The following is a 25,051-nucleotide window of genomic DNA, read 5'->3' on the forward strand; positions in this document are numbered from 1 at the left end:
TCAGGGATGCGTTAGAGGAGCTGCAGGAAGGCCACTTGGACCCCAGCTCCCCTCTGCTTCCTGCCTCGGCATCTGCTTTTCCTTTTCTGTTTCCGTTCTGGCTGCCCGTCAGCCCTGCACTCCAGTGTGGGAATTGCACATACCAGGTCCCAGTTCCTGGGCTTTCTCTTCCTCTACATGGATGCAGGGTCTGCTCCACAGAGCCCGCAGGGCCCTGCTGTGCTCCTTGTTTCCTTGAAGTGCCTCAGGTCACCGAATCACAGCCCCCCTTTAGGCTCCCAGGGCACAGTTTCCACGTATGTGTACTTAGACTGCTGTCCACCCAGGTGAGCCGGCCATATTCTGCCTTGTGTAGATTGCATGCACACAGAGGTGCCTCACCCGCTCATGCCCGTGTGACCGTGTACTCACTTGTAGGGCATAAGCTCACATAAGCATATTCATGTTCCGTCACAGTCCCTGCCTTAGTGTTCCATTGCTGTGACAAAACACCATGACCATGGCAACTCTTGCAAAAGAAAGCGGTTTTAATTAGGGTTCGCTTACGTTTTCAGAGGTTCAGTCCATTGCCATCACAGCAGCGTGCAGGCAGATAGGGTGCAGGGGAGGTAGCTGACAGGTCTACATCCAGATCCACAGGTAGCAGGAAGAGGGAGCCACTGGGCCTGGCTCGGGCTTTTGAAACCTTAGAGCCCACCCCCCAGTGACAAACCTCCAACAAGACCTACTCTACTCAATCCTTCTCAAGTAGTGCTACTCTCTGATGACTAACCATTCAAATACAGAGCCTACAGGGCCAGCCCATTCAAGCCACCACACTCCCATATAGCATGTCACATGCTTACAGGGACACACTTTCATAGGCCCACACATGTTCATACCCACAGCATGCACACACTTGGGCTCAGAGTCTCTCTCATATTCACAGCCTCGATCCCTGGGGCTTCCTTTCCCGCCACTTTGAAAGGGGATCTATCTATCTATCTATCTATCTATCTATCTATCTATCTATCTATCTATCTATACATATACGTATGTATGTATGTATGTATATGAGACCCCTGGTAGAGAGGAGACTGTTGGGCAGGGCAGGTGATCAGGACCGACCTACGCAAGTCTCAGGTGCCGGCAGTAGGGGCAGAGGGATTAAACAGAGGGCACCAGGGTTGCTATGACACACTGGCTCTGGGGTGAGGAGCTATGGGGGGAGCAGAGGAGACACAGGGATGGCTGTGGGGGCCTTGCGGTACCCCTAGCCTTCCCTCCAACTGCTTGGGCTTCAGAGGACATGCGCTTAGATCTCCTCCACCTGACCTTGCATTTCAGAGTCGTCTGAAGGAGTTCCGAAGGGTCTTTCCAGGTCAGCAGCTGGGGGAAGCCCTGTAGGCAGACTTCCTGCCAGGGCCTGGCCCACACCTGCTGGATGTTCAGCAGATTATTGGTGACTTCATAATTCCCACCCACCTGTTACTATAGTAGTTATGCGTTTGGTTGTTACGGTTTGGTTGTCACAGTGCCTGCTCGTTGGTCCTCTTTACTGCTGTCTGCCGCCTCCTCTGCCCCATGCTAGGGACTGAGTCTTGAGTTTTGTGCTTGCTAAGCAGGCAGTCTGTCACTGAGGTGCACACACGCACACACACACGCACATGTATGCACACAACACCCTGCTTATTGTCCATCCATGAGTCTATGCCTCCCATTGCTTATGAGCTGTGGTACCTCATAAAGTTAAGGCTAAGTAAGGTCTGATGTTTGTGAGGTCCCCTCAGGGGTGATTTCCTCAGGATCCCATGGTTAGGGACCTCAAAGGGGTACTTATCCACCTGTGACTTCAGTGTTAACCCCTTGGAGGTCACAGGTGATATTGCCACCACCATGTCCTGACACAGTGACCCACACAAACACTCTTCCTTTGGTTTTTGTTTTTTTGAGGCAGGGTTCCTCTGTGTAGCCCTGGATGCCCTGGAACTCGCTCTGTAGACCAGACTGGCTTCAGAGGTCTGCTTACCTCTGCTTCCTGAGTGCTAGCACGGAGGCCAATTTCCCTCTAGCTGCGTGGCTAGAGTGCCTCCCAATGCAGTGAGCCTTCCAGCCTGTGTACTCTGGCGCCTGAGGCATTAGGTCAGAATACATGCAGATGGCTGGGAGGCCCAGGAGGGAGTCTTCACTGAGCCTTTTCACCCTTCCTGTGAGAGGGGCATCTGTAGTTTACAGGCCTGATCTTGAGGATTTCTTGCAAGAAATCACCACCATTGTGCTGAAGATGATGGCTGGTAAGTGCTCTCTGATCAGGCTGCTAGGGCTGGGATTTGCAGCATGGGACATGTAGGGCTAAGCGAGTAGGGGCCAGGAGTGCCAACCGTGGTGTGCTGGGCTGCGTGTGTGGGCCTGGATGTGCTCAGTACAGATGCGTGCAGGGCCAGGTGTGTGAGCTCTGTGCCGTTCCTAGGGACAGCCTCTGCCTTCACACAATCACTGCCTGCTCTTCCAAAAGCTGGGTTTGGGCACCGTAGACCTGGACTCAAACATAGTTGGGGATATTTAACTAACCTCTCAGTTATAATTGGTTCCAGTTTTGAAAACAAAAGCTGTATTTTTCTGGTTCCCCCAAGTTCTTGGTTTGAATGAATAGATGGAGGAGGAGGAGGTTTCCGCGGTGCCTGTGGGTAACGTATGGAGAGGCGGCCCCCAGGAACTGTGCCTCGGCCTCCCCTCCCTCTCGCCATCCTCCCCGCCCCCACCACAAGTCAGCCTTAGTTGCATGGTCCCCCACACTCCACTGCCAGGAAGCCTGTCTGCTGCAGGAGCCCAGGCGGCCTCTAAAGCACAAAGCGGGCCTGTGGAGTGGCGAGACAGGCCTTGGGCACAGCCTGCATCAGAGGGCCATCCCCAGCAGGAGATGAGGACAGGCCGCGGGCAGCACAGATCCTCTGTGTGGTCATTGCTGGCACCAATGGCCCATTAGCTCAGGCTGCCTTTAACACCTGTGTGACCACTGTGGCCTTTGCTGTACCACTGCCCTCTCGCAGAGGACGAGCCGAGTCAGCGTCTGTGGGCCCTGGGAGCAGCCTGGTGGGAAGTAAGGAGGCAGGGCCATTATGGAGACAGCTTTAGGATGGTAACACACGTGTGAGGTTGGAGGGACGGAGGGACCCCTGGAGTGACCACTACTACTGGAGTGGTTCCTGCTACTTCTCCCTCAGGGAGGACCCCTGGACTTCATCTGTGCAGTTTTGGTTAGCACTATCAGTAAAGGGGGAGAAGGGATGTCCTGCCCCCTGGAGGTCTCTAGGGTCAGTTAGAGCCTCCATTCTCCCTGACCAGCCTTGCACACCCTCCGCACAGCTGGTCAGGGAGATAGATAGGGAGGGAGAAGAATCCAACTTCGTTCTATCTTCCCACCCGGAATCATTTCTGAGTATGGTTGAGCTGGCATCACCTCATCCACCCCAGTGTCCGCTGGTGACCTGTGCTTTGCATGGCCGGCATTGAGTAGGGAAGAGACCGGCAAAAACTTGTGCTCAGGCTGAGTTGGTGGCACAGTGACCGCTGTCTCTCTCCTGTGTCTATCACGGCTGTGATGCAGAACGACAGCATCTTTGTGACCCAAGTCCAGGCTTGCTCCAAGTGAACCAACGCTAAGCCTCGGGCTTCCCTGGTCCAAGGAGTCTTGTCTGTGGGATTGCTCTTGGCCTGTTTCCTCACCTGTGAGAGAGGGGCTGGTTTGGTGGGTCTCTGGGGCGCTTGCAGATTGGAGAGGCCCTCGGTCAGGGTGGCCATGCTCTCCAGTAGAGCAGGATGGTCTCCAGAGCTTCTGGGTAGGGGTGGGCGGGGCCTGGGGCCTGGGGCCTGGGAAGGTTTGGAACTGGGGAGGGGTCAAGAGGGGGAGGGGCAGTGGAATTGGGAGGAGAAAGAATTGAGAGACTGGGGCAGGGTTCTCAAGAGTCCCAAGATGGGATCACTGGCCAGTGTCTGAGTCTGTGGGGCAGCTGGTGAGGGTCTGTCACTGTGCCAGGAGGGAGAGCTCCTCTAGGAGCCATGGGGCTGCCCTGGGGTGAGGGGACACGATGCTTGGCTGGGAAACTCTTGGGCAGCCACTGAGCCTTGGGCTGTGGGGTGTGGCTCAAGGGTGCCTGGTTCTAAACTGGGGTAATTGATTAATAGAGGGAGTGCTACCCAGCCAGCTGCCCTCAATGCTGCCACTGTCTCAGGGTAGAGGACAGACCTCTCACTATAGGTCCAGATGCCACTGCTTTTGATCTTCAGCCTCAGTCAGGCCTGGGCGGGGCTACCCTGGGACCGCGGACGTGACCCTGATTCTCTGGAGAGGCTCTGGGAAGGCCCTGGCTCTTCCTTGTCTTCCCCATCTTTTACGTGCAAGTGGCCACGTCCTGGCTGTAGGTGAGGCTGGCTCCACTAAGGGTTGTTGTCTGGAGGCCCCTGCAGAGGTAACAGCCAACCTGACCTCGATCCTGGACTGTGGTTCCAGGCTGCCGGTGTTGTTCCTCATAGCTGTCCCTGGGCTCCGTCAAACTCCTGTTTGAGGTTACAGCAGGCTCAGTGAGGATGGCATCTGGTGGGGGCTCTTTGTATTTGCAGCTGGACCCCAGCACTGGGTTATAGGGTGTCTGGGAGGATCTAGCTCCTAGCCTTTTTTATTCTGTGCCTGCTCCCTGCCGAGGGCCAGGTCTCTCAGAACAAAGGTATCCAGAGGCATTTTATCTCTGGCCCAGTGAGCTTTGATCCAGCTGCCTGAGGGCTGACACCTTCCTCCTCAGGGGTCTGTGCTGCCAAAGGACTGTCCAGGAACCCTGGACAGGTGGCTCATCATTGTAGAACCACTGGAGGAATGTGCTGGTTATCACTTGAGGGTCCGTGGCTTCTGTCCCAGGTATTGGGGTATCTGGGCCCAGATGCCTCTTGGCTTCATTCCTTAACGGGCCGCCCTCAGCTCCAGGCCACTGAGGGCTCTAGGCAAGAAAATCATTCCATCCCCTCAGCCTTCTGTGCTCTCCTCTCCCCCTGGGATGGCCTTTCAGACTCACTGAAGATGGATTCCCCCCCCCTTTGGGCCACGAGCTCACAACAAACAAACAAACATAGAGACATATTATTAATTACAAAAGCTGGGCCGATAGCTTAGGCTTGTCTCACTGGCTCTTGTAACTTAAGTTTCTATTCATCTACGTGTCTTGTGACTTCTTACCTCTCTTCCATCTTGCTGTTTCCTCTCCTTGTCCTCTGGTGTCTCTCCTATGCCTAGATTCCCCTCTCTCTGCGTGTGCCCAGAAGTCCTGCCTAACCTCTTTCTGCCTAGCTATTGGCCGTTTATTCAGCTCTTTATTAAACCGATCAGAAGGCATCTTGGCAAAGACACATCTTCATAGTGCACAAAATGATTGTCCCACGACACCCCCAGTTTCTGCAGAAGCTACTGCTGGTGGCCTGCAGGGGTCCTGGACTGGGTGGGCCAAGGCATGTCTGCTCCTGGTGGAGGAGAGGGAGGGCTGGTTGGCTTTGCCTTGGTCCCTCCTCTCTGGCCTTGCTTGTGGGAACAGTGATCAGGACAGATATGGCTGCTCCAGGTCCCAAGTCCTCCGCACAGTTCCCACTGTTCCCAGCGTCAGCAGGGGCCGGAGCATTCATGTTTCCCCCAGCGAGTCTGTAATGACCAGGCCGGTCCCCTCCTCTGTCCCTAACAAAAGCACTTCTGTCTTTGTCTGGAATGGCTGTCTCCCAGGGTTGGCTTCAGAGATGGGTGGTCTTCTAATGACATAATTACCGCAGATGCCGTGAGAGGCCCACTTTCAGGCTTGGTGCCTTTGAGCTGCCTGGTCTGGGCATTGGCGGACTGGCAGTTGGCATCTCACGTGACTGACCGTCCAGGCGCGGGAATAGAAAGATCTGTTGGGTCTCGGTGTTGTCCCAGGCTTGAGTAGCTCCCATCCCTTGTTTTCTTGAGTGGCCTCTCTGGATGCTTCTCCCCAAACTGGACATGGGAAAAGACTCTCGGTCTTTAGAATCTTTTGATTTAGTTCCCCCCTGCCTCAGCCACAGCACCCTGTCCAAGGCAATGTGGAGACTTCAGATACAGGGCAGGGCAGTCCTGGCGTGTGCCTTGGTGCCGATCACATCCTGAAAACAGGGACGCCTGTGTTGCCTGGGGTCTGCGATGGCTGATACTCCACCCCCATGTCTGTCCTCAAGCCTGGTGGAGGTCTGGCTGGGGTCATGAGAATGTGTGGATTGTGAGGAATCCTGTATGGTGTGGGTACCTGGACCACTCGAAACTAAGGGACAGTGACTAGGCTACTTTAGAATGGTTTCCTGGCTGCAGCCGCCCCAGTGAAGTCTAGCTTCTGTCCACTTGTCAAGAAGCTGCAGTGCCCAATTTAACACCCCACTCCACTAGTCAGGCTGGTTGAAGGGTGGGGAGCTGTGCTTGCCCAGGCTCTAGAAGGAGGCACCTGCAACCTCCATGCATGACCTCCTCTGTTTCCTGAGCTCCATACCCTCATGGTTCTGCTGTTCTTCAGCCGTTAGCTGGTTCCCTCCTCCCCAGACAACAGAGGTCAGCTTGCATCTTGTCCCGAGTGATGGCCGCTCAGAGCCGGCATTGTCTGGAGAGGCAGACCCTAGGAAATCTCCTGATGGCTCATCTTTGGGATTCGTGTGTGTGTGTGTGTGTGTGTGTGTGTGTGTGTGTGTGTCCATCCCTGTTTCAGCAGGATAACTAACAAGGCATCAGCAGGGAGCTGTAGGGGGGAGCTGGTGGCTGCTTCCCAAATCTGCTCTCAGGTCTCAGCCCCAGGCATTCCAGAGCAAGGCCCCGCCCTCTGTGCCCAGTGGTGCCAGGCCTGTACACTGTCATGAAGAGCTAGGCCAGCAGATAGCAGGGCAGGTACCGTGGGAGGCGGGGGTGGCCACCGAGGTGCTGACGGTTGCATAAATGGTTGGCATCCAATCAGGACAGGCCATGAAAGAGCTGCTGCTGCCCAGGTCATCTCTGTGGAGCCAGGAGCAATGGGGAGTCCCCCCCCCCCCGTATGGAATCTGGGAGAGGAGGCCTCTAGTGGCTGCCTCTGGCCACAGGTCTCAGGAGGGAGGCTGAGTCTGTTTCATCCTCAGTAAATTTCTTGTGCTGGATGCTAGGTTTCAGTAGCACAAGCCTCCAAGGCCAGGATGGACTGACTAAGCACAGAGGACCCCAGGCACAGTCTGGTTTCCTGGGTACATGTGCTTACCCAGGCCGGGGTCCTCCAGGCTCCTGACGGCCTGCGGCTAGCCCGGAGCTCCTGAGGGCAGAGAGGCCTGCAAGCCCACAGTCATTCAATTTAAGTGGGCATTTCAGAAAATTATAGACAGCGGGTACCACTGTGCTCAACCCTACTGTGGAAGTCATCCAGTATCCATTTGGCAGCGCTGGGCCAAGCATCTTCCCTCAGCCCAGGCCCCAGGTTCCTGGTCTCATTCCGTCAGCCTCAGCTTATACCTTCTCGACTTGCCTTTTCCTCTCTTGGAAGTCCTGACTCACCCAGCAGTCTGTGTCTGCTCCTTAAGGGCTATTCCAAAATGCTGCCAAGGAGCCTTGCGCTCGAGGAAAAGGGAAGGGTGTGGTTTGGCCTCTGGCCAGTGAGGATGACATCATCTCCTTTCTACCCTGATGTGTTTGGAGGCGCACCCCAGGACAGTTGCTTCCTCGCATGGAGAGGAAGTGGCTACATGTCCTGGGACACCTCCCTTTGTGTCTGGGCTGTCTTGGAACGTGCACAGGGTAGGAAAGGTCCTTGATTTTGACTGGGTCCTCTGGGCCTGTCATCCATCCAGTAAAAGGACCAGCCACAGGTCAGTGGTCCACTGAGCTGTTTCGCCTTCCTAGTGAACTATCCCAGCCACAGCCGTGTGTGCCTCTTTACTCTTCAGTGGCCCAGACAAGCTGTGGTCCCTCGAGAGCCGTCATGTGTGTGCCCTGGCTGGATTGTCTACTGCGTTGCTCATGGTGATCTCTGAGTGCCCCTTGGTGATGAGAGCCCATGAAGGCTGGGTACGGTGAAGGCACAGGTCCTCAGTTAAGGTGACACTGATAACAAGTGGCACTAGAGATGACTGTCCCTACATGGTATCAGAACCCGTGTGGACCTGGACCCACAGGAAAGCCTCTCTGCAGCTCCTGTGGAGGGGAAGGATCCCCATGGGGTTCAGTCCAGACTCCCCTCCGTTGAGTTGTGTGTGTTTGATCTTCTCTGGAGGTCTTGGAGGTCCCTGTAAAATGGGGACAGGGTCGCAGGCACCTGGGGCAGATGGGGCAGATGGGTTTTCTGTAAGATTCCCTCACCTCACTCTGTAGCTGGGTAACCTGGCATTTACAGAGGCAGTGCCCAGACACTGAGCTCTTTGGGGAACATCAGTGTGGGGAGTGTGCAGGCTATGCTATGCTGGTGGCTTGCTTTTCCTCAGTTGAGTTGCAGGGCTGGTGTGAACCATGGGCAGCAGGGTCTGCTCTGCCTAAAGCACCAGCATTCTCCTGGTAACTATGCTTGCCCTCCTTAGGGCTGCTGGCCCCTCCCCATCTTTCCGTCTCTCCCAGACCTTTCCCTGGGTGGCAGGGAATGTTGATAGAGGAGCCATCGAACAGCTAGGACCAGGCTGGGACGATTTAGAGGTTCACAGATCCCATCCTGGAAGAGCTCAGGGTCCCCACTTGCTTTGTATTCAGGGTGATGCACTGGTGCCCCCTGGTGGCCATAAGAGGCCAGTGCAGGCTTAAGGCTGCCTAGGCTTTAGGGTCATTAGTATGACCTAACTGTCGGCACAGGACAGAGTGGCCGAGGGTCTGAGCTCTGTTGGGCTTCACTCTTGCATTTCTTACCCACACTTGACAATGTCCAACAATGTCCATGGTGACCTGAGCGCCATCTTCCCAGGACTTGGGGGCAATAGGAGGAATGGCAAGGGGCTCACACACAAATACACACAGAGACAGACACACACGTACACACAACACACACACACTCACATACGACACACTATACACATAAACACAACACACATACACACAACGTATCACACTTACACACACCACACACACCTACACACACACATTACACACACCACACGTGTACATACGCACCACACACCACACACACATACATAACACACAACACACACATACACCCCCACACATACTTTCTGTCTCTCACTTACACACACATACACAACACACAATACACACACACTCTCTCACACCACACTATACACATACACACAACACACCACACTCACACACATACACACCGCACCCACACACAATGCATACACACAACACACCACACACTCTCTCACACTGTCTGTCTGTCTGTCTGTCTGTCTCTCTCTCTCTCTCACACACACACACACACACACACACACACATTCCCTCGGGCAATCTATCACTGGATCTCACCAGGTCTGGCCACCCAGGCTAACCTTCTTCTGCAGTCTGCATCATGATATCTGAAATAATGTCTGAGATGAGATGTTTGGACACTGGAGGCAAGGGAGGGCCGGGGGGAGGTGAGGTGACATGGCACAGACTTGGGTGGGTCCAGGGTGACACTGCTAACCTGTGCAGGTGGCAGTCGTGGTGGGGGAGGGGCTGGTCCCAAGCCTATCAGCCCTGTCAGGGTTAGAGTGTAGGTGGGGGAGGGGCTGGTCCCAAGCCTATCAGCCCTGTCAGGGTTAGAGTGTAGGTGGGGGAGGGGCTGGTCCCAAGCCTATCAGCCCTGTCAGGGTTAGAGTGTAGGTGGGGGAGGGGCTGGTCCCAAGCCTATCAGCCCTGTCAGGGTTAGAGTGTAGAGCCTGTTTTGAGGGCCACCTCCGGTTATGTGAGGCCAAGTGTGGGGGATCAGGTGGCCCAGAGAAGAGGAGGCAGGGTTGTCTGGGGACATGGCAGCTGGGGCTGGGGCTGGCTTGTCTGTGGTGACAGTAGTTCAGGGTGGAGTTCAGGAACCAGTGAGTGGGGGTAGGGCTAGCAGGTTCCCAGGTGAGGGCCCTGGGTGTGGGTGGGGAGGCTTCTTGGAGGCTCTTGGGACCTTTCTTGAACCCGGGAGAGGAGGAACAGGCTAGTAGGGGGCATGAGCATGGGTTTGTTGGGGGCGGACCCTGTGGAAGAGGACTCAAGCCTTCAGGGCGCTGGACACAGGGTGAGCAGAGCCACCGCCTTCCGTGCCCAGAGCAGTAAGGCCTGAGCCTGCTCTGTCTCCAGGTTGCCCTGTGAAGAATGGACAGCCCTTGCTTTCCCTACCATTCTGCCTCTTAGCTCTTCCCCCCCGAATTTTCCCGTGTGTGTGTGTGTGTGTGTGTGTGTGTGTGTGTGTATGTGTGTGTGTGTTTGTGTCTGTATCTGTGTGTATGTGTGTCTATGTGTCTCTTCTGTTGTGTGTGCACATGTGTCTGTTTGTATCTGTGTGTGTCTGAGGCTGTCTGTGTGTCTTTCTGTATCTGTGTCTCTTTGGGTGTGCACATGTGTCTATCTGTGTGTCTTTATGTGTGTCAGTCTGTGTTTTTGTGTGTGTCAGTCTGTATCTGTGTACGTGTGTATCAGTATCTGTGTGTGTCTGAAGCTGTCTGTGTGTATCTCTGTGTGTGTGTACATGTGTCTGTGTGCATATGTGTGTCTGTTTATCTGCAGCTGTCTTGTCTATATCTGTGTGTGTCTCTGTGTGTGTCCGTCTGTATCTGTCTCTGTGTTTCTGTGTGTGTGCACATGTGTCTGTCTGTGTGTATCTGTGTGTCTATCTGCAGCTGTCTTTCTGTATCTGTGTGTGTATCTGTGTGTGTGTGTGTGTGTGTGTGAGTGTGAGTCTATATCTGCATGTGTGTGTGTTGTGGTTTTTCCTCTTGAAGGTTCAACCTTGACTTTGTAAATCTTCCTCTATCACCCTCCATCTTATTCATTAATTCAGGATCTCTCAGTTGAACACACTAGTACGGCCTGTCTGCTGTCTGTCTAGCCAGCTTACGCTAGGATGTCTCCCACCTCTGTCTTTGGAGTGCTGGAATTACAGAGGGGCTGCGGTGGGTGCTAGGGATTTTAACTCCAGCCCTCACACTTGCACAGCAGCAACTTACCACTGGCTGCCTCTTAATCGTAACCCTGGACGTTAACTTCATTGCTCCTCTGCAGGGTGTCCTGTGCTGTTGGGGTTGTTTGTAGAACTTATGCTCAAACCAGACCCTGTATGGACTAACATCCAAGTCCAGCCTCTCTGCTAGCAGCGAGCAATTCAATCAACAAGTGTTTGTTGGCCTTTACTGTGCTCCGGGCTGTACTATAGTTTTGAGATGTAGCCTGTTCCTGTATCCAGCAGGAAGGCAGATGGGACAGACCACTCACAAAGACACATGGCCAGCCTGGGGCCAGTACTGACTGAGAAGGGGGTCAGGGCTAGTCAATGGGCAGGGAGACTAAGAAAGGTGTGGTCATGCCAGATGAGGCTGGGCAGACGTCCCTAACAGAGTAGGCTTCCTCGGTAGGCATGGGTTTCCTCTCTGGAGAGGTCTTCAGCCAAGTCCTGGGCGCCTGGGCTAGCCAGTGCCCATTTCTAGAGCAAGTGCATGGAGGAGCTGCTGATCTGGCCATCTGTGCTGGATGGGGCAAGTCAGATACTGGCCAGGGGATCACATGTATGCTGTGTTCCCTTATAAACCAGGACAGTGTGAGCAGACAGCTGGCCAGCTCTGGCTAAGGCTGACACCCAGGGTGGGTTTCCAGCCAGGCACAGCCCCATCCCTGGCAAGATGCTGGAGAGAGCCGTAGGAAAGAGAAGAGCCCCCAGACCCTCCAGTTCTTGGCCCAGAAACTGAGCGAGAGGCACAGCTGGTCATAGCCGGTCATCCAGACCATGGGGAAACATGGGTTGATATCTTCCAAGACCCGGGAGAACCAGAAGTCAGTGTCCCTGGCAGAATGACAAAGGGAGATGGGGACAGACACTGGGGTGGGGACAGAGGCACACGCAAGCAAAGGGCTCCCAGCATGCCTGCCCCCCCCCCCCCAGTGTGCTGCTAGCTTAGTCCTGCTTGGCCCTGGCCTTCCTGCTGCAGTCCGCCCTCCTGGCAGAGAAATGAAAGGTTCGGAGTCATGGCCGTGGTGGCGAGTGCAGACCTGGACATTTGGGGGATCTGAGGAATGTTCTTGGCGTCTTCTGAGCTTTTTACATCTTGTCTTATTTTCTGGGAAACAAATGGGGGAAAAAAAACCCAGAGCCCATTCCTACAGTTTTGGAGGCTGGTGTGTATAAACAGGGACCCTGACAGATCTTGGCGAGGACTGGGGGTGGGTGGGGGGGCCCTGCTGTGGAGGCCTGTGTACCCCTGAGTTTTGGTCAAGGTTCTGCAGCTGCTTCAGCGGTCTAGGATAGAGCTCTTTTCCCCAGGCACACACTCAGGGAGAGCTTTTCATCCCATGCATCTAACTTGGAATCTGGCGCCGTGGAGCCCGGCGTCATCTCTGAGTGGGCCAATCTGGCGCCGTGGAGCCCAGCGTCATCTCTAAGAGCACTGTGTGTCACCTACCTGAGGGTTGTCTGCATGAAGAGCCTCTTGTTGGTGCTGGGTGGCTTTTGGCTGTCATGGTGATCCCCACTGCCTGGGTCAGGTGCTGGGATTGCTGAGTCCTCTCTCTCTCTCTCTCTCTCTCTCTCTCTCTCTCTCTCTCTCTCTCTCTCTCTCTGTTCCTGAGTAGTCTCGGTGATGCCTGTGAGTGGAGACTTTGGGTCCTGTCCCACCCGGTCACCCATGTCTGACTTGTCATGATGTCTTTTCCCAACATTCACCTTGGGCCTCAGCTGCCAGGCTCCATCAGAGTGCAGTGTGGTCCTCCCTCCCTCCCTCCCCCCTCCCTCCTCCCTCCTCCTCCATCAGAGTGCAGTGTGGTCCCTCCCTCCCTCCTCCTCCTCCATCAGAGTGCAGTGTGGCCCTCCCTCCATTGTCCTCCATGCTGAGCTCCTTCCATGTCCTTGGCCAGAGGCAGCAGCGTTCTCCAGTGCACAGAACCTTACTGTCCCTGGAAAGTCTGTGTCTCTCCTATGCAAGGCCTCTGAGGAGCTGTCACCCAGGGCCACCTCTGTGCCTGGCCTAAGGGAGGAGCAGGAAGCCTGGGGCTTTGCCCTACTGTCCAGAGATCCTGGAACTGTGGACAGGTGTGGGCCTGGGGCCACTGGGACCCAGGGAGGGAGGCCATCTGTAGAGGAGCTGTTGGCCAGCTGTTCCCGTAGCCGCCGCAGTGGGAGGGGCTGTGGCTTTCCTAAAGAGGTGCAGCCAGGTGAGGGAGGCCTTTTAGACTATTTCTTGACCACAATGTCTTGTCTTCAAGGTGCCCTGGAGACCATGGGCCATGGGTGTGGGGCTGGGAGGGTGGGGTGGGAGGTGGTGTGTGTGTGTGTGTGTGTGTGTGTGTATGTATGTATTATGTATGTATGTATGTTTTGGTTCCCAGCTTTCCCTCCATCTCCATCTTCCTGTTGGAAAATATCATTGAAAGCCCAGCTTATCAGCGTGTGTGGTTCAGTGAAGTGAACGGGTCTGAGCTGGATGCATACTTCCAACTTCGGACATTCCGGAAAGCCTGAGCTTGGGCAGGTGATGACTGGAGTTCCATACCCCGGGAGACACATGGTGGAAGGAGAGACTGGAATCCTGAAAGCTGTCCTCTGACTTCCTCATGAGCATTGTGGCATGACCGCTCACACATGACTCTGCACAAGCACTGTGAACATGAATGCTCACACATATCCATGCACATGGAATAAACAATCTGTAAAATCTGTAATGTGAAAAGTCAGAAATCTGTACGGACCAGGGCAAAAGGGGTTGGAGACAGGAGATATGGAAGGTGGTGGAAATAACTGTCGATTCAGAGGACCTATGCCCCTGTTCCTGTGCAAACCCCTGGAATGTGTGAATCCTGATACAGGCCATGAACTCAGGGTAACAGTGGTGTGAACTCGGGGTAACAGTGGTGTGAACTCGGGGTAATGGTGGCGTGAACTCAGGGTAATGGTGGCGTGAACTCGGGTAACAGTGGTGTGAACTCGGGGTAACGGTGGTGTGAACTCGGGGTAACGGTGGTGTGAACTCAGGGTAACGGTGGCGTGAACTCGGGTAACAGTGGTATGAACTCGGGGTAACGGTGGCGTGAATTTGGGGTAACAGTGGCGTGAACTCATGGTAACGGTGGCGTGAACTCAGGGTTATGGTGGCGTGAACTCGGGATAACGGTGGCATGAACTCGGGGTAACAATGCCATGCCTCTCTTCTGCACCCCAACGGGGCGTTAAGGAGGGAATAGAGATGGAAGCAGAGGACTCAGCAGCTAAGAGAACTGTGGCTCCTCCAGGGGGCCCAGGTTCGATTCCCAGCACCCAGGTAGCAGCTCACAGGTGTAACTCCAATCCCAGGGTATCCTCATCTGGCTTCCATGGGCACACGTGTGTTGTACAGACATGCATGCAACTCAACACGCGCACATGGGAGGTAAGGGGACATAAGGGACTCTGTGCTTTTTAAATTTTCTTATAAACCCCAAACTGTTCCAGAAAAAGAAGAAAGGCAGGAAGTATGACAGTCCAGCATGACAGTCCAGATGGCTCGGCAGGAAACAGCATTAAAACCCTGAGTTCTGTACCCCAGACCCATGTAGTGGAAGGAGGGCAGATTCCCATGAGCTCTGACTTCCCGCATGCATGCCATGGCATTCACTCATGTATGTGCACACGCACATGCACACATGTGCACACACACGCACACACGAGCACACACACAATGCACACATGTGCACATGCACACACATGCACACATACACATGCACACATGTGCACACACACGCACACACGAGCACACACACAATGCACACATGTGCGCACACGTGCACATGCACACACATGCACACATACACATGCACACATGTGCACACATATGCGCACACACATATACACACGCACACACGTGCACACATGCATGCACACATGTGCACACACACACACACACACACAGAGTCATTGGATCTCCCTGGAACTGTAGCTACCAGATGGTTGTGAGCTACCCACCGCAGGTGCTGGGAATGGAACTCAGGCCCTCTGAGAGCACACTCTGAGTAGGGACTAGACCGATTTGCTCTCTTCCTGTCTTCAGGCTTCTACAAAGCTGCTTGTTTGTAGCTGTGGCCATCATGGATGCTCATACATTTCTAAGACAAGGCTGCATGCTGAGGTCTCAGTAATGTCACTTGAGCTGAGCAGATGGTGGTGGTAGCGTGAGGCTGACCGTCTGTGCCGCAGAGCCACCCAGGGTGAGGTGGAGTTCTTAAGAGGTTTCTCTGCGCCCTGAAGCTTATTTTAAGGACAGACTGAGCCTCCCAGCCTTGTGCACATATGCTGTTAGGGTACAATGTTTTCCTTCTGCTGGTCCTAAGCAGCACCATTGCACAATGAGATGTATTTTCACCCCCACATGCAGGAGTGGTGGTGAGGGGCCTTCTGAGGCATTCTTGAAGGAATGCCCCCCTGTACAGGCTTGGGTAGAAGGCCAGAAGCTTGTGATGTGATGCCAGAGAGCTGGGTTGCTATTGAGTGAGCCAGTGAGTCCCCCTCGCCCTCCAGCACCCCCAACCCACCCAACACACACACACAACTGTTGTTCCCACAATACCTCAGGACTAAAGCAGAGGACCTCATTGGAAAAAGTAGATGATGGCCTCACCCATCACAACCAGCACTTAGGGAAGGGACCCAGCCACGTGGTGGAAACTTTCCCCATGCGAAAGGATCTTTGTGATGCCTTTAGAGAGCACGCTTGCCGGTTTCTGAGGTTCTCCCTGGAGCTGGTGCCCTGTGGTTGGTGCACCTGCCTGGGCTGGTTTTTTCTTCTGCCCTGAGGATGCTCCTTCCCAGAAAAACTCCCCCAATAATGCTCCTCTAAGCTCTTCCCCTTGGCTGTACTGCCCAGGTCCTTTCTCAACGATTCTTTGGATAACCCATCTTACTCGCATGGGGCCAGGCCTCCCAGTGCTCGCCTGGGAGGGGTCGTGGTCTGGATGGCCTCTATTCCTACTCCTCCTAGTTAAGGTGGGCAGGGTCTGGAGGGAATCTGTCTGGAATGTTCTAGCTGCCCCAGGTTGGCAGGACTCCTGAACAGAACAGAACAGAGATAACCACCCAGTAAGGCATGCAGGTGGTAGAAGCCAGGCTTGCTACAACAGTGGCTCTGCTGGGCACCGTTCCCGTCCCCAGCGTGAGAGCCAAGGGGCAAGCTCCAGCCCGGAGCAGTAGGCAGAGGCTGCTGAGTGCTGGCTTGTTTATTTCCATTTTTAAGCGAATCCACGCCTAGTGACAGTGTTAGTTTCCCCCTTACCATTCAGACTAGCACAAATAGGAGATTTTGAAGATTTTCGCCTCATGGTTCTCAGGGGACGGGTTGCCCTTCTTCTGGAGCTCTGGAAAAACCACAGCCCGGCCCTTGCTTGTAGCTTCTCAGGGTCTCGTACACATTGGTTTGTGGCCGCTTTGTCTACCCTCAGACTCAGGGTACAACGCCCGTCTCTGCCTCTAACCTCCTCTCCCTCCTACCTCACTTACAGGGCCCCTCATGGTCACAGTAAACACCCCCCCCCAGGCAGGCAACTTCAGCTGCTTGGCATCTTGTTCCAGCAGCCCAGTGCCACCTTGCTGATGCAGCGTCGCGTGTTTATAGGCCCTAGGGGCAGGAGACATGCATCCCAGGGGCCAGCATTGCAGCGACTAGCTGAAAACACTGGAAAGCAGAACAGGAGAGCGAGTGTCGCCTCACCTCCAAGGCCCAGAACGTGTACATTTTTTGGAGCTATCTGCTATCTCTATCTGGGGCCTCCTGCCTGCCAGGATCATCAGTGTGTGGTGCCCCACCCAAGTACTCCCGCGCAAGATGAAGGCTGGCATGGTCAGGGTTGTCCTCAGGCCTTTGCCGAGTGCCTCTGGCTGGACCCACAGGCTGTTCTGGGGCCTAAGGGCTGCCCTTTCTGGGCTCCGCTGACAGAGCAGACAAGAGGCTAGGGTAGGGCTGCTCTGGGCGCAGGAGCCACAGGCTGCTTTGCTTTGCAGGACTTTCCCCAACCCCCATGTGCCATGCTCCAGCCCTGGGGGAGGTAGCAGAATGAATGCTAAGTTCCATCCTGTAAATTCTTGGATACAGAAGTTATTGTTTGTGCTTCATAAAACCAGAGCGACACTTCCTGCTACTAGGGAGTTCAGGGGTCTCTTTGGGTCAGGGGTATGGGCCTTACATAGGGCTCTTGGTTATGGGCCACTCTGACCCTTCCTCAGCCAGAATTGGAAAAGCAGAGCATGGACTCTTAGCCTGTAGATACGGCCCAAATCTCTGTGCGTCTATGTCACCCAGGGATAGGCTGGGCCTGGCCTGTCTTGGAGAGGGGCCTCTGCTGGCTAAGGCTTTGGTCTGGTTATAGGGTTGTAGGTCAGTCTGTGCTACAGGGATAGTGGGTCCAAACTCTTTTCTAGGTGGGGACAGGACACTTTTTGAGTTGGGCATCCTGTGAGCATCGTGTGTACACACTTGTGAGAACTGTCCCCTTGACAGAGTCACAGGGCTGGGGGGTGGGGGTATTCATCCTGCTCTGATCACACCCCCCCTCAGGTACTTCCCTGAGAGAGTCATGCAGCATAGGCTTGGCTGTGACCCCAGGGAGAGCTGTGGTACAGGCCACGGCAGGTGTCTGGCCTGAGAGCCAGTGTCCCGAGAAGGTTCTAGTCTGCTCTGTGGGGGTTGCAACATCTTTCCTAAGAGACTTAGCTCCTGGTACCTCTCACAGTCCCCAGGTCCTCCTATAACCAGTATGATGACCAGAGTCTTGGGTCTGGGTTAGGCAGGACCCTGGGGCTGTGGTGGCTCCCGAATTTTGTCTGTGTTGGCTTACTCTAGTGGTCCATTAAGGTCTTCTTGTATGCTCCTGCATCTGAGGTGAGAATGAAGGACCACAGAGGTCTGAGGGTCACTGCAGTCCTGCAGTCTAGAGGTCAAGCCAGCTCAGAACTGTTGCACGCGGGACCCCTGCCCATCTTCCGGGCATTCCCCAAAGCTCCATCAGGTGTGTCGGGCCCAAGGTCCAAGGGGGTGCTTGGGCCGGCATGTGTGGGTGTTTGGGTGTCCAGGACTGTGAGCTCTGCCCGGCGCTGACCTCCATGCAGATACAGGTAGTTGACCTTGGCTCCAGGGAACCTCAGTGGCTGCTTCCTACTGATCCTGGGAGCAGCTTGGGGACATTCCGAGTGGGACTTGGTGGCTACCCAAATGGGTGGGTGATCTCATTTGAATGGCCCTTGGTGGATGAATGTCCCATTGCTGGGCCATGGCTGTAGTTCTGAGAAGTGGCCCTTGGTCCCCCTGCTTTAAGGGAAGTAAGTTGGAAAGGCCCAGCGGAGCTTGGGGTTCTGCGTATCCTATCTGTACTCTGAGGAAGCATGAGCAAGCCAAGGAGTATGGACCGGCAGCCCCCAAGCCAGTGAACTGGCACCTCATATACCCCTAGCTTATCTCAGAGCTCCTGGCTTTAGGGCAGACAGAGATGATCAATTTTATAGTTGTAAGAGGGAGAGGCTGGCCATGATTCCCCAAGGGTCCTCTTTGGAAGAGTGGAAACCAGGCAGGGTATAGAAGCGAATGCGGCCTTGGAGGCAGAGGTTGGGTTGGTGTGGGGGAAAATGGGAGGGCAGGGGGTGCCTGAGATTCTAGAGGAAGTGAGACCCCCTCACCCATGCCCTGACTTGCCTCGGTGATAGGGTATAGGCTCATCGACTGTTAGAGCTGAGAAAGAACAAGAATCATTGTGCTACCTACCTGGTTAATGGTATTTTGAAAAAGAAAATGCATTTCATTTATATGAGTGTTTTGCCTGCATATATATGTGTGTGCTTGGTGCCTGTGGAGGGCCAAAGAGGGTGTTAGTTGGAATCCCTGTAACTGGAGTTGTAGACCATGTGTGTGCTGAGAACCGAACCTGGGTCCTCTGCAAGACTAGCTAGCCAGTGCTCTTAACAACTGAGCCACTTCCGGAGCCCCGGTTGGTGGTGCTTTGAGGAAATAGTGACGGGAACTACCCCTGTAACTCCAGGGCACCTCGAAGCTCCTACCTGACCCCAGGTACATCATTACCAACCCCTGGTCCAGTCCAGGCTCTAGGCTGTCTCAGCTGTACCTGCAGACGTTTGCCAGGCACCGTGAGCTTGCACAACCCTTCCAATCTGGCTGGACTAACTCCCCAGACCCTATCTCACCTCTGCTTTCCTACCTTCCGCAGATGGCTACCACTGAGAGCAGCGGCCTCTCTTGTCGTCCCCAGCTGAGCAGCACTGCTAACACAGCCGCTGTCGTTGTCATTTCCCGTATCCCCCAGGCTGGCATAGGTCCCCACTGTCTTCCTCAAAAGATCGGTTTCCTTGTCCCTGAGGCCAGACACCTGCCACTGTGTTTGGCAGGGTGCACAGGAAGGGAGGCATGGTGGCTTCCTGGGGATGGGAGTTGGGAGCGGGGGAGACACGTGGGTGCTGAGCCCCACCTATGCAAGCAACACCCTCACCCAAACAACACCCCTGAGCTTGTTCAGCCTGGAGAGCTGAGCGGGCATGTCGGTCCTGCAGAGCAAGCTCACACAGAGGTTCCCAATTGTCCCACTGCCCCTGGGGGGAAGGAGGGGCCCATCCGGGCTCAGGAGTGGAACATTCCTAGGGAGGAACATTCCTGGGGAGGCAGAAAAGAGGCCCAGCCAGTGCAACTGGCCCACATCAGAGTCTCCTGGAGTGTTTTTGGCTGACGGGATGTCCCTGGGATTGTCTCTCTGGCACAGCAAAGTGAGGGGCTGCCTGCCCCCCCCAGGGGAGGTGGCTTTCCAGACCTTCCAGGCTCAAGGTCTTACTGAAGCCCCTTAGACTTGCTGCCCCTCGCCTCTCCTCTGGGGCTCTGGGTGGCTGACTCTGGGCCAGCTGGTTTGCATCAGCTCTTGGCTGAGTCTCAGGGAGCAGCCTTGGCCTGTCTGGGTGACACCTGGCTATAGGAAGAGGGGATTCTTGGCTTCATAAATCCTGCTTCCTGACAGGCAGCCTGAGGCTTCAAGTGGGTAGCCGGGACCAGGTAGAACTGTCCCCACAGGCCCATGAGTTGAGGCCCTGGCTGTCTCCCCTATCCAGTGGGTGTGGGCACTTTGGGTGTACAGCAAGGCCTCCTGGTCTGGGAAGCTTTTCTTCATAGGCCTGTGTGTGTTTGTGTTTGTGTGTGTGTGTGGTGTATGTATGTGTATATGTGTTGTATGTCTATATGTGTGTGTGGGTGGGTGGGTGGTGTATGTATGTGTATATGTGTGTGTGTTATATGTGTATATGTGTGTGTGTGGTATATATCTGTGTGTGTGTGTTGTATGTCTGTATGTGTATATGTGTGTGTGTTGTATGTCTGTATGTGTATATGTGTGTGTGTTGTATGTCTGTATGTGTATATGTGTGTGTGTGGTATGTGTCTGTATGTGTATATGTGTGTGTGTGTGGTATATGTCTGCATGTGTATGTGTGTGTGTGTGGTATATGTCTGCATGTGTATGTGTGTGTGTGGTGTGTGTCTGCATGTGTATGTGTGTGTCTGTGTCTGTGTGTGTCTGTGTATGTGTGTGTGGTCTGTATGTATGTGTGTGGGGGTGTGTGTATGTGGTATGTGTGTGTTAGTGGGGGGTGCATCCTTTGGCTGAGCCCTCCCTTTTTCTCTTCCTCCTGGAGATTTCTAGAAAGAATGTGTTGATGTGCCAAGAGCCCAGTTGTGAGATCAGGTCATCTACGGTGGTCTAGTGAGGGGAGCCAACGGCAGGCCTAGGTCCTGCAGGAAAGTCCCTTGGGCTCTATAAGTCTCTTGTTCAAGGTGACAGGGCTGGCGACCCTAGTCTCAAGGCCCCGGGAGACCAGCGGAGGCAGGTGGGCCCTCCTGTGTCCTTTAGCTCAGCATGCCAGCTAAGTGGGCCTTGCTGCTCGTCTCAGTTGGCTGGCCACCAGTCCTTGGGCCAAGCCTGAGCTGTGGGGAGGATGGGCCTGGGGGCCATCCACTGGCTGGGCCGTAAGGGAAGTAGCGCACGGGTGGGCGATTGATGGATATTGCTTCCAGCTCCTATTTTCTTGGGCGTCTCCCAGGTCTTTTCAGGGTCCCCACTCTCCCTGGCCTCCCTGGTCACATCGCTGTCCCAGTCCCAGATACTTTAAAGGTGTCATGTCCCTCATAGCCCTGTGGGTCCTGGTTTTCTCCTCAGAACCTAGAGCTTGGAGAAGACAGCATCTGGGGTAGGGAGGGGTAGGGGCAGACGAAGCCAGGGTCATAGGCACCATTGTGGCCAGGCTTGGACTCCTGTCGTGTTTCATCCATTTCGCTATGGCTGGGGGCAGGGTGCTAAGCAGGCTGTGTCCCCAGAGTTGGGTGCCAGGGACCGAGCCACAGTACGGCCCATGCAGAGCAAGGTTCCCCAGTCATAACCTGATGGTGATGTCCACCTTGGAGTCCAGTGGAGACTGGTGACATGTTGCCTGCCCCGGCACTCGACCCACACCTACTGTGGAGTGGGGGAGGGGACTCATACGTGCCAGTTCCCAGACAATGACCATGAGCAGGGACTATCTCCATACAGCTGCTTCTGGAGGGGCGTGTGGGGACAGCCTCCCCTTGTCCCCAGTCCTGGCCTCTGCCCCCTTCCTGAACAGGGCATTGTGTGAAGGTTGCCTTCATCCTGTGGGGTGGGGAAGGGAGATGTGTGGGGTAAGGAGGGGCTGCAGTGTCCTGTCTTTGGTGGGCTGTTTGCTGAAGGCCCCTCTGGAGGAAGGCTGGGCATCCCGGAGACATACATCCCTGGGGGAGGGTTCTAAGCTCACTTGCCAGAGGTCCATCCATCAGGCAGCTGCTGTTGGGGCCTGGGGGACATGTAAGTACAGACCAGCTCAGCGCCTGGTCTTGTACTGTTCTTAGTGTTTTTGCTAGAATTGCTTCTCCAGGGGGAGGGGAGTTCCCCTCACATCACACCTCCTGCTGGCCCTCCTTATGGCCCCGTCACTCCCAGCAACCTCCATCCTAGATGATTAATGATGGTCAACTGGGCCAAGCATGCATTGAGTCCCCTGGGGTCAGACAGCCTTGGCTGTTTTGTCTGTTCTTCCTAGAACTGTGCTTTGTCCTCCGCAGTGGGGCCCCTCTAGAAGCCCCCAGCATCTCACCATATTGGGGGTTACGCCCAGGTCTGGCGGGACTGAATCTGTGAGGCAGCTGCCACAGCCTTGGCTCTGCTTGATGCTGCAGACTGTCACACCCGAGGTCCTGGCAGCCAATCTGAGAGTCCCACCGATGTTATCCGTTAGCATCTTCCGCTGATGGATGCACAGGTGAAGACAGGCCAGCCTTGTCGGGCTGAGCACCAGATGCCAAGGTGTCTCAGTGGCCTGGTACTCAATCTGTGTGCAGTCACAGTACTGGGACCTGAGCTGCAGAGGGCGGGTCCTTTCCCCTCCTTTTCCCTTTGCATCAAAGTCCCCAAAGCAGTGGGGTTCACCTGCTGTGAAGACCGTTGACTCTCATAGGTGAACTTCGCACTATGAGAGTCAACCCTCTGGGCTCAGGTTCCAGTGGCACATGTCACATTCCTGGTGCTGTGAGACCATCGCCTCTCACCCTCCAGTGCTTTCTGTCCCCTTGGTGGAGGGCCCTGCCATCAGTGGTGGCTCATACACAGCACCAGCTTGTCATCTGCCTCGTGCTAATAGTGTGGCCGCTGGGACTGGCTCCTTTCACTTCTGACAACCTGGGAACCGGTAGGGGACTGCTCTGGGGACTGACGTTGACATGGGGACAGCAAAGAGGAAGATGAAGGTATTCCCTGGGGGTGTCCTAGTGAACCATTGCGGGGACATCTAGTGGACCACGGGGTGGCCCTAGTGAACTGTGGATGTGTCTTAGTGAGCCGTCGGGAGTTGGGGGGGACATACTTGGGAACTGTAGAGGCATCCTATTGAGCCATGAGTGGACTCTAGGGGACCAAGGTCAAAGGTCTAGTTTGTTTGTTGTTGTTTTTTTTAAAGAGACATGAGGGTTGCTTACATGGTCTTGAAATGACAATCCTTAGCCACCAGAATCAACATCAGGGGTGGTGCAGGCCCGGCACTTGGTGAACTTCAGCTGTGAGGGTTCTTGCTTCAGGCCACTGTGTGCTCCTGCAAGCCAACATCACAGCCTCCCGGCCATATTGATTTGAGAGGGTTTCATGAGAGCTCCTACCCAAAGTGTGGAAATCCTGTGTTTGCCGCCAGCACTCCCGATAACCGGGACATATTCACAAGTGCTGTGGAGTTCAGGGCGGACCTCAAAGGGCGTGCAGGGATGGAGCAATTTACAGATGAGTGATGGGAGCCTCCACTCAACAGTGAAATGTAGCGTGGGGTCCTCCTTAGCCATCCCTGCCTCTGACATGCCCCCATCACTTCCCCGATGACCCACTGGTCCTGGCTGTGTGCATAGTAGGGTGCTGGGCTGAGGGACCTGCCCACTCTGCCCTGCTGTCTTGCTTCCTGGTTGTGACAAAGATTGTTACAGCCTGGGAGGGAGAATAGGGATTAGTGTTGTGGCTTCTGTCCTGGAGCTCTTATGTGTGGTGTTTATGTAGCTGTTTCCCGTAGCGCCCCCCCCCCCATAGGCCTGGGCTAGAGACAGAGGAACCCTGAGATGGGTGGGGATCAGATCTTCTCTGAGGATCATATACCCAGTTGTGGATGATCCCCCAGTGCAGATGATGAGGGCTGTGGGGACCTAGAGCAGAGCTCAGGCTAGCCCAGGAGTGAAGGGAGTAACTCAGGGGTGCCCAGGATAGGGGTGCCCTATGATGACTGGGCAGCAAGTGTCTATCCAGGGTTCCAGGCACTGTGACTCTCTGTAGACATGCCGCCCGAGGCTCTGAGCTGCCACAAACATTCTTACCCTGGTGCCCACTGGGCCAAGGTCTGGTCTTGTGAGGTTCCCTAACCTGGAACACACAGGACTATGAGAGAGCCTTAGTGTGTGACACTGGCCTGTGAGTCCCCGCTGGGCCCTCTCCAGCTTCCCACACAGTGGCCTGAATGACAGCTCAGGCCTAGAAGCTGTATCATGCCTCATATCCTGGCCCACCAGCCTGGCTTTGGTGCTGTCTCGTCAGGCCAGCAGACAGGGGACCCTAGGCACCCCAGCCACGACCTCTGCTGAGACTCTGTGTAACTCCCCAGGAATTCATAGGAAACTCCCACTGTAGACTTTGCAGAGCTGGTGGCTACATTCCAAGGTTACAGAGGCAGTTGGCCAATGTCCTTTGGCCACCACTGTTCTCATGGGCCTTCGGGTATCTCTGAAGCCCTTAGCTTAGAGGTGGGAGGTTCTTCTAAAGGCCCTCCTGAGCAGATGTGAAGAGATCCAGGGGCCACAGAGCAAGCTTTGGGCCAGCTCAGGCCTGAGTGCCTACACCTGGTTCTGTCTACTAGGCAGTGGCTGGGCAGGGTTTGGCTTCCCTCCCAGCAATTGCATATGGCAGTAAAGGCTTACCCATGTTTGTCTGTGACAAGAATTAATAAAAGGCCCAGAGACTGGTATTGGGGTTCAAGCTGAAGATCAGAAAAGCAAAGCAGCTGTCCACCAGCTTCTTACCTCTACCTCAGGCCGGATGGGTCCTATCTCTACCAGCTCTCACCAAGTCTCAGATTGCAGCCTCTCCCCTCAGCATGGCTGGGGAACTAATGTCTCTCTGAGACCTTGCTTCTGTCTTACATATTTCCCTAATGCTGGGATTAAATATGTGAGTTATAATTCTCTTTCAGACCAATTCACTCTTGTGTAGTTCTGGGTGGCCTTGGGCTCACAGAGATCCGTCTATGTCTTAATCCTGAGTCCGAGGATTAAAGGTGTGTCACCACCACCTCCTAGCTTCTGGGTGCTGGGATTAAAGCTGTGTGCCTGGCTTCTATAGCTTGTGGCTGACTTTGCT

At 54.8% G+C, this 25,051-nt stretch overlaps 1 protein-coding gene across 1 annotated transcript in view; it reads left to right on the forward strand.

Moving 5' to 3' along the window:
* Positions 1-25,051, forward strand: part of Megf6 (multiple EGF like domains 6) — a 94,342-nt gene that overhangs the window by 19,627 nt on the left and 49,664 nt on the right. The window lies entirely within an intron of this gene.

This window comes from Phodopus roborovskii, unplaced genomic scaffold (genome assembly GCF_943737965.1).
Source record: "Phodopus roborovskii unplaced genomic scaffold, PHOROB, whole genome shotgun sequence".
In the NCBI taxonomy this organism is placed as follows: domain Eukaryota; kingdom Metazoa; phylum Chordata; class Mammalia; order Rodentia; family Cricetidae; genus Phodopus; species Phodopus roborovskii.